We start from the raw sequence: 10,086 nt of genomic DNA, 5'->3' as shown, positions 1-10,086 counted from the left end.
GTTCATAAAAAAAGAAAAGTGGGCATTAAAAAACTTTTATGCTCACTTTTAATTAAGAGACTAAAAACTTCATTTAGTCTCTCTCTAATTCAGCTATAGGCTTACATTATTAGAATTTGCCTAATTGCTTTATTTCATAATGATTTTAACTTCAAAATGAAGTTTTTTCTTCTCTTAAAAATAATAAATTTCACATAACACAAAATCAAGCCATATTCAAAATAAAAAAAAAATATGATTTGCTAAAATAATTTTTTAGGCATGTTTAGATAATTAATAAAATAAAATAAAGATAATGCTTAATATCCTATCAGTTTTCTTAAAATTTTTGGTCTGCTCATCCCATATGTTGACATTTACTGTAAAAGAATGCAGGCAGACCATAATGGTGCCAAAATGACAGAATTCTCCAAAATTCTCAAAAATCATTTCATTAAAATTTTGCAACAAAGTAAGACATCATTTCTTATTATTATTATTATGTGGCACCTCCAAGGAGTCTATAACTCATTGAGCGAGATTACTTACTCTACCACTCTGTCTCCACCACATCATCTACACCAATGCCATCTACTACCCAACACCACCACTAGTATTTTCACAGACAATCCCAAACATCCATGCACATGGCAGGATTCGAACCGACAGCCTTTTGGCTGGAGAGCAGATATGCTAACCACTTGCCCAACTAGGCTGGCATTAATTAATAGCTTACTCTGATACTCTAAATCAGTGGTTCCCAACTTTTTCCACTTGTGCACCCCTTTTAAACCCATTTCTATACATTGTATCCCTTGTTTTTAAAATAGCTGTTTTTAAATACTGACACTTTTGTTCATTGCCTATCTTAATGTAAAATATGCCTATTTTAATATCTTTCCGCCATTACTGATTATTTTTCGTGTACCCCTGAACAGCTCAGCACGTACCCCCAGGGGTACGTGTTGAGCCGTTCATGGGAACTAATGCTCTAGATGTCATGTAGAAAGAATTGTAGTGCTTCGTTTATTATAATAGTCTACAACAGCGTTTCTCAACCTATCTAAGCCCAAGGACCAGTAAAATGCCTAAAACAATTCTACGGACCACTAACTTACAGAGTAGTTGGAGGGGCAAAGCGATCCTTCCCAGGCAGCACTTTTTTGGTGTTTAAGAAATCTTGCCATACTGTCTATAAAACAGCAACTGAGTGAAGAAATTGACTTCGACAATTTTGTGAACAGAAAACTAAGAAAAATAACATTTTAGAATGTTGAAATTAAAGTTTTACTTCAAAAATAAATATATTGTTTTTAATTCATTTCCCTGTACGTCATTTTGACTTTTTGAAATTTTTTTTAAAACCTAAGTAGGAATTACCAACATTTCTGAAAAACTGTGCCATTTATAACATAAATCTAAAAGCATGTTTTGAATACATATGGAAACATAATTAATTAAATTGGAAGTAACCGATTAAAAGTGTATCATCATTGAACAAAGTTTTAATTTTTATTAAACAAATAAATAATATGATCTAATTATGTTACTACTTACTTTTAATGAGATGGTTGAGCTTCTCAGCCCTTGCAGAGTTGCTGAATATTTGGCTCAATATTGGTCAAATTCAGTCGAAGATCAGCACACACATGAAGACGATTTCTGTATTTTGTTTTTATTTGAAGGAGCAATAATAATCCTTTCTCACAAAGATAACTTGTAGAGAACTGCATGATGATTTTCAATGCTTCGTCAGATAATTCGGGAAATTCACTTCTCACCGAAAACGAGATCCAAAATTGAGCCAAACCAAGATCACGAATTGCATTTTAAGCCCACTGTCACTTGAAAGCTCAATTAACAGTTCTTTTTTTTTGATAACGAAAGGTCATTCTCGTGACTGCAAGCCTGAAATTGGATCGCGAACCCACAGAAATTTCTTATAAAAGTTATTCGGAAAATATGTTTCAAAATTCCTTTTCAGATTTATGAGGTGGTCACAAACCCTTTCCAGAAACTCAGAATCAACAAAAATATCTTTTTACTCTAAAAAGGATTCCAATGTTGGAAAAGGTGCAAATTGTCTGTCTTTTACATAATTAATCCATAAAACCAGTTTTTTCTCGAATGTCTTTATTTTATTGTAGGCATCAAGAACAGTTAAACAATTTCCCTGAAGGGAGAATCTAATTTCCAAAAAATGTCTGAAAGATAGGATAGTGTTGATAGCCATGCTTCGTCAACTAGGAGTGATGCAAAATCAGAATTACGTTCATTTACAAATAATAAAACTTCGTGCCTTAATTGAAATAACCTTGTTAGTACTTTGCCCTGGAAAGCCAGCGAATTTCAGAATGAAGCAAAAGTTGTATATATTCACTGCCCATTTCATTGCAGAGTACTGAAAAAACCTGTTATTTAACGGTCGAGCTTTAATAAAATTAACTAGCTTTACAGCGTTATATAGCACAGTTTTAAATTCTGATGGCATTCCTTTGGAGACTAACACTTCCCTGTGTATGAAACAATGTATCCAATTCACATCCTGTGCTACTTCCTTGACCATAGAAACAACCCCATTATGCCTTCCTGTAAGGGCGCAAGCTACATCCGAACAGAAGCCTATACGTTTTTTCCAGTGGATCCCTTTGTGTATTATGTAATTGTCGAGAGTGTGAAATATTTCTTTTCAGTTGTTCGGGATGGCAAAGTTCTACAAAATAGAATATCATCATGAATGTTGTTATCATGCGCATATCTTACATAGCATATTAACTGTGTATCACTTAACATCAGTAGTATCGTTCTATTTGTAACGCATAATAAGGGCTCTTCTTAACTCTTTCGATTAACTGAGATTCTACATCACCTGCCATATCATTAATTCTGCAACCGGCAGTGTCATTTGAAAGAGGAATCAAATCAACATCTTTTAGTAACTTGTTGCCAGACATCGTTTTTACCACATCCTTTATAGCTGGAAGTAGCAAATTTTCCACGATAGAATGAGGTTTCTCTGTTTTCGCTATGCGCAAACTTAAGAGATAGGATGCTTCCAGTGCCTTGCTATTAATGGAACCCATGGCCGAAACTATATCTTTCCCGTGATTTAATGTCCCTAAGCATAGCTGAAAAAATTCGATTGGCTTATTTTTCACATCACAATGTTTAGTTTCTAAATGTCGTCGGAGTTTTGCAGGTTTCATGCACTTGTTTGACAACACTTCATAACACAAAACACATTGAGGTTTCTGTTCACTTTCATCTCCACACCAAGTAAACCTGAATTCTAAATATCAACTGTTATATTTATTACTGTGCTTTTTCTTTGAACTGCTTGTTTCATCTTTAATAGTATCAGATTTTCTCACCGTTACAACATTTGTATCACAATTAGGGTTAGCACCACCTGTTTCATTTGCCTTTCTTTTCAAAGTCCTAGTTCTAAGCCACTTTTCCATTATTAAAAAACGTTTCCAAAAAATAAATAAATATATAATACTGGGGTTAACTCAGGACACACTTTGTCCAAGTATCACTTAGCACTTCTCAAGATATACTGAGCCTTGGTTGAAGGAGGGAAACCTTCAATAATAAAAATCAATAAACAACAAGCCACTGGTTGCAATGTGGACAATGTGGATAACACATGTTCTCTTCAAATCTGACAAAAAGCATGGGAAGGCGGAAGCAATAAAACTATATTATTGTTAACTTCAGCCCTCTTTTATTATTGTTATTCTGTCACTACAAATTTGGTGGCAGAATGATGAATAATAAAACGGGTGAAGTGAATAACAGTCTAATTATAGGCCAGTCTGTGTGTCATCAGTAGTTGTTAAGATCTTGGAGAAAGTAGTGAGGGAGGGACCGTATACAGCATTGGGCAGATGAGGGTAATGTTATCTGTGAGAATCAACATGGATTTGTGAAAGGACGCTCTTGTTTTAGCAATATGCTAGCCTTTTATAATAAAGTTACAAGAACATTAGATGAGGGAAAGGCATATACTGCAATTTTCTTAGACTTGGCGAAGGCATTTGACAGGGTGCCACAATAAGCTGATATTTAAGTTGCAGCACATGGGTCTGGATGTCAGATTGGTCAACTGGATTCAGGATTGGCTGTCTGATAGGTATCAGAGAGTTGTGTATGGTGGAGCAGTTTCCAGGAGGCAGAGGGTTACAAGTGGGGTCCCACAGGGCTCGGTACTAGGACCTATATTGTTTAACCTTTATATCAATGACATAGCCAGTGGATTGCAGGGGGATATTCAGTTGTTTGCGGATGATGTGAAGCTGGGAAGGATTATTAGTAATAGTGCAGATGTGGTAGCCCTGCAAGAGGATTTAAATAAGCTAGACAGATGGGAAAATGAATGGGGTTGTCAGTTTAATGCAGCAAAATGTAAGGTCTTGAGGTTTGGGAAACATCGATGGGATGCTGCATACTCTATGGGAGGAGTTATACTGGAGGAAGTAGGGGAGACAAGAGATCTGGGGTTGATGATTGATAGAAACCTGAAGTTTAGGGGACATGTTGCAAAGGTGGTGAAGGTAACACAGAGGATTGCTGCTATTATGAGAAGGACACTGACCTGCAGAGATAAGAGGGTTATCATTCCATTGTATAAGTCTCTGATCAGACCACACTTGGACTATTGTTCTCAGATTTGGTCCCCAGGATTTGAAGGGGATAAATTAACTGTGGAAAGGATACAAAGACGGATGACAAAGATGGTTTCAGGACTGTACAAGGATAGTTATGAGGATCGGCTGAGAGAATGTGGACTGCAGAGTTTGGTGGATAGAAGAAGGAGAGGTGATATGATTGAGACTTTTAAACTGTTGAGAGGTGGTTACAGGGTTGACACTGGGGAGTTCTTTCGCTTGGTTGAACAGCAGGAAGGAGTGATGACAAGAGGCCATCCCTGGAAGTTACGAAAGGAAACTGTGAGCAAGAGGGTAAGGAGTGGTTTCTTTGTGTGGAGGGTGGTTGAGCCGTGGAATGCATTGCCTGATGGAGTGGTGGGAGCGAGAATGGTCAGTGAGTTTAAAGAGTGGTATGATAGACTTTGTGTTTCTCAGGGGGGGGGGACCTCCCCTCGATGAGTCTTGACAGACTTTATGTCTTAGGAAGGACCTCCCTCGATGAGTCTTTTGACTCCTTGGAGGCCTGAATAATAATAATAATAATAATATAGTTTTATTGCTTCCACCTTTGAACATTCTGACGATATTTGTTGTTTTTTTTAAGTCTCCATTTGATTTCAATAATTTTTACTTACTTATTCAATTTTAATTTGTTTAGATAATTAAAAAAATATATATTTATTTAATTAATTTTATCTGCCTGCAGACCACCTGTCCCATTGCCGCAGACCACAGGTTGATAAACACTGGTCTACAATGCTACAAATTCATAAATTTACCCATTTTAAAGAAAACAACTCCCCAGTGTTTATTGCAGAAAAAATACTATAATTAAGTGTTGATGATAAGATGTAACTGAGGATGTCTAATATTTCTGAGGTTTAAGCAAATGTTTATTTAACTTCTGGTATGGAGTACATGTTTCTAATGTGAATTGGATTTTATTAAGCTAAACAATACAATGCAAGATGTTTCATAAGCCATTGGACTAACATCATCTTTTCAGTATACAGAAAACCAACCACAACTGGAAGATTCTTATATGCTGCCTTCACACCACCATCTATTTCAAACGATAAGCATGATAAAAATATTACAGAACATAGTTTACAACATCAGAAACAAGAAATTACGAACTTTATTACTTTAAGCATACTCACTGCCTCCAACAGTTCCTTCTAATAAGATTTTAAAAATGCAGTCACATTACCTTACATCAAGAATATTACTGTCAGAGGTACAGCTTTGTAAGTACAATGTTAAAGTGACTTCTATCCAAATGAATAAGACTGCTAGGTTCTTACATTCACCAAAATCTCCACATCCTTCCATAAAGAAACTTGGGGTAGATAAAATTTATTGCTCTTGTGGCATTTACTGTGTAGGCCAGAGAGGACAGTTTGGAAAGATCTGCATGTCTGAACATTTAAAGGACACTGAAAGCACAGACTGAGATTAGCCTTTCACACAGCAAATGCAGGACACCAGGTATTTTGGCAGAAAACAAATGCCATATTCCAATAACAACTGTATTATTATTATTAACACAAGACCTCCATGGAGTTAAAAGAGTCATCAGAATGTCCTGTCTGTCCAACATAACAAACACCTTAATTGGTTTAAATTTTAAAACCTCCTGTCTGTTCATAGGTTGATGTGGCCATTTTGGTGATCTTAACATCATGGAGATTTTTTTTTAGAGGTCTTGAAGGCAACTTTTAACTTGTGTTCTTGTAGGACTTTTGCTATTTTGTCTGTGACATTCTTGATATAAGGTAAAGAAACTGCACCTTTGTAGCCATCTGGTTGTTGTCTTCGAGCCTGTGATAGTTTATTGAATACATTATTACTACAATGTATTTCAAAAGTAAAAGTACTATGGTCTTCAACTGAGATGAAGACCATAGTACTATCTAAGAAAGACATGGATCTATCTCTTTCTGCCTCTGATATAAATTGGATTTTATGATTTAAACCATTAAGGAAGTCAGTAAAATTTTGAACATATTCTTCTGAGTTTGGCCAAATGAAGAAAACATTGCCCGTGTATCTCACCCATAATCTTGATTTGGAAGGATAGTTTTTGATAGTTGATTGTTCAAACTTTTCCAAGCATAGGTTCACTAGGTGTGAAGAAATTGCCGCACCCATTATTAAGCCTTCAGATTGTTCAAAATAGCAGTCTTGGAATTTGAAAAAGTGTTCTCTAGGCAATGTTCAAAAAGTGCAATGGTATCAGATAGGAAAATATCTTCTAAATTGAGATTGTTTCTTCTCCTGGAACATTGGTGAATAAGCTTTTTACATCCAAAGCTAGGATGTCTGTGGGATTAAGTTAAATGTTTATTATTTTGTTTATGAAATCTTTAATTTTTTATATAAGATGACATCTATCCAACCTACTGAATGTGGTGCTAGTAGGTTGGATAGATACATGGATAATATGTTGGCAAATATCTTGCATCAGCCATGGATTTAAGTGGAAAGTCTACTTTATGGATTTTTGGAGCACCATAAATACATGAAATAATTGGATGTTTTGAAGTAATTTGTTCTTTGACCTCTTTGGACCAGTTACAAAGATTTCTTATTAAATTAAATCCATATTAAATTCATAATATGGATTTAATTCTTATTAAATCCATATTATGAATTGTCCAGGTTGGATCAATATTTAATTGCCTGTATGTGTTGGTATCATTTAGTAGATCATTCATTTTCTATAAATTGCATTTTCTCAATCTTTCCTCATATTTGCGATTCCAGAGGTCAGAAACTACCTTAGTCAGTCGCCTCTGGACCCTTTCCAACATCTCTTCATCCTTTTGAAAACCTGGTGACCAAATGTGGGCACAGTAGTCCATATATGTGGCCTAATCAAAGCCTTATACAATGGAACAAGAATCTCTCTACTTCTACAAGTTAGTGTCCTCTGCATCATTCCCAGAAGTCTTTGTGTTGTCTTCACAAGTTCCCTAAATTTCAGATCTTTATCCACTATCACCCTAAGATCTCTTATTTCCTCCACCTCCGACAATATATCCCCACTAAGCATAAATTCTACATCCCATCTTTGTTTCCCAAATTTTAAAACCTTATATTTTGCAACATTGAACTCACATCCCCATTCCTGTGCCCAATCACTCAATTTATTCAAGTCTTCTTGTAAGGCCACATCATCTTCTCTACTCTTCATGGTTCATCCCAACTTTGCATCATCTGCAAAAAACCGAATATCACCATCCAAATCTTTGTTAATATTATTAATACACAAGTTAAACAGTAATGGCTATAAAACAGACCTGAGGTGCACCACTAGTGACTTTCCTTTTCTTGGATATCCCCCCCCCCCATATACAACCTGTTGATACCTATCAGATAGCTAGTCTCCAATCCAATGCACCAATCTAATATCCAACCCCTGTTTGACTATCAACTTATCGTGCGGTAATCTATCAAAAGCCTTTGCAAAATCTAAGTATATTACTGTGTATCCTTCTCTGTCCAAGGAAGCTGTCACCTTATTGTAATAAGTAGATTACTAAAACATGACCTCCCTTTAGCAAATCTGCGCTGTCCATCAAAGATAATACCATTGTTGTCAACCCAACTCTGGATCCTAGTTCTCATAAGCTTCTCCAACAACTTAACCACAACACCTGACACACAGATTATTATTATTATTAAACAAGACCTCATGGAGTCAAAGACTCATCTAGGAGGTCCTTTTATCTCACACACATCTCATCATACCGGGTCTTAAACACATTCAAACTCCTTGCAGACACCACACTCTCAGGCAAGGCATTCCAATCATTCACAACTCTGCACGAAAAAAACCTGCCTCTCACTCCCCTACTCACACCCTCTTTATACAGTTTCCAGGCATGACCTCTGGTTCTCCCCTGATCTCCCACTATTCTCTGTAGAGCTTCTCCACCATTGATCCTATAACAACCCCTCACCAACTTGTAGGTCTCTATCATATCTCCCCTCTTCCTTCTCTCCACTAGACTCTGCAAATTACATCTTTTCAATCTTTCCTCATACTCGACATTCCAGAGGTCAGAAACTACCTTAGTCAGTCGCCTTTGGACCCTTTCCAACATCTCTTCATCCTTCTGAAAACCAGGTGACCAAATCTGGGCACAATAGTCCATGTGTGGCCTAATCAAAGCCTTATACAATGGAACAAGAATCTCCCTACTTCTACACGTCAGTGTCCTCCTCATCATTCCCAGAAGTCTTTGTGTTGTCTTCACAATTTTGGCGATGTGTCCCCTAAATTTTAGATCCTTATCCACTATCACTCCCAGATCTCTTATTTCCTCTACTTCCAACAATATATTCTCACCAAGCATAAATTCTGCATCCCATCTTTGTTTTCCAAATTTTAAAACCTTACATTTTGCAACATTGAACTCACATCCCCATTTGCTTGCCCAATCACTGAATTTATTCAAGTCTTCTTGCAAGGCCACAACATCTTCACTACTCTTTATGGTTCGTCCCAACTTTGCATCATCTGCAAACAACTGAATATCTCCATCCAAATCTTCACCAATATCATTAATATACAAGTTAAATAGTAATGGCCCTAAAACAGATCCCTGAGGCACTCCACTAGTGACTTTCCTTTTCCTGGATATTGCACCCCCATACACAACTTGTTGATACCTATCAGATAGCCAGTCTCCAATCCAATGCACTAATCTAATATCCAACCCCATCTGCTCTAGTTTGACTGTCAACTTATCATGAGGTACTCTATCAAAAGCTTTTGCAAAATCCAAATATATTACTGTGTATCCTTCTCCTCTGTCCAAGGAAGCAGTCACTTTATTGTAATAAGTAAGTAGATTACTAAAACACGACCTCCCTTTTAGCAAATCCATGCTGTCCATCAAAGATTATACCATTGTTGTCAACCCAACTCTGGATCCTAGTTCTCACAAGCTTCTCCAACAACTTAACCACAACACCTGACACACAGATAGGCCTATAGTTTGATGCTTGAGTTCGATCACCTCCTTTATGAAGTGGTACAATCTTGCCCTCCTTCCACTCTTTAGGGACTTGACCAAGTGCAAGACTCGTATTAAAAAAATATGTCAAGGCAGGTGTCAACTCTCTGGCACATTCCTTCAGAATACGCGGTGATATATTATCAAGTCCCACAGCCTTATTTACATCTAGTTTACTCAACTCCCCAAACACCTCTTCCTCACTTACAGTCAGTCTCTCCTCCCCATCATCAACTGCTCTTAATCTCTCCATGAAGTCACATTCACAAGATTGAAAGATCTTTATGAACTGCTCATTAAGTATCTCCACCACACATTCTGCAACAGCTGTCTTTATACCATTTCCTCCACTCAATGTCATCCTTCCATAATCATTCTTTCTTTTGCTGGCTACATATCGAAAGAACTCCCTAGGATTCTTTTTAGCTTCA

The sequence above is a fragment of the Typopeltis vanoorti genome, chromosome 17, assembly GCF_054136105.1.
Source record: "Typopeltis vanoorti isolate ZY-2024b chromosome 17, IOZ_Tvanoo_1.0, whole genome shotgun sequence".
NCBI classification, from domain to species: Eukaryota; Metazoa; Arthropoda; class Arachnida; order Uropygi; family Thelyphonidae; genus Typopeltis; species Typopeltis vanoorti.
The sequence above is the reverse complement of the archived record's forward strand: the minus strand, read 5'-3'. Positions refer to the sequence as shown.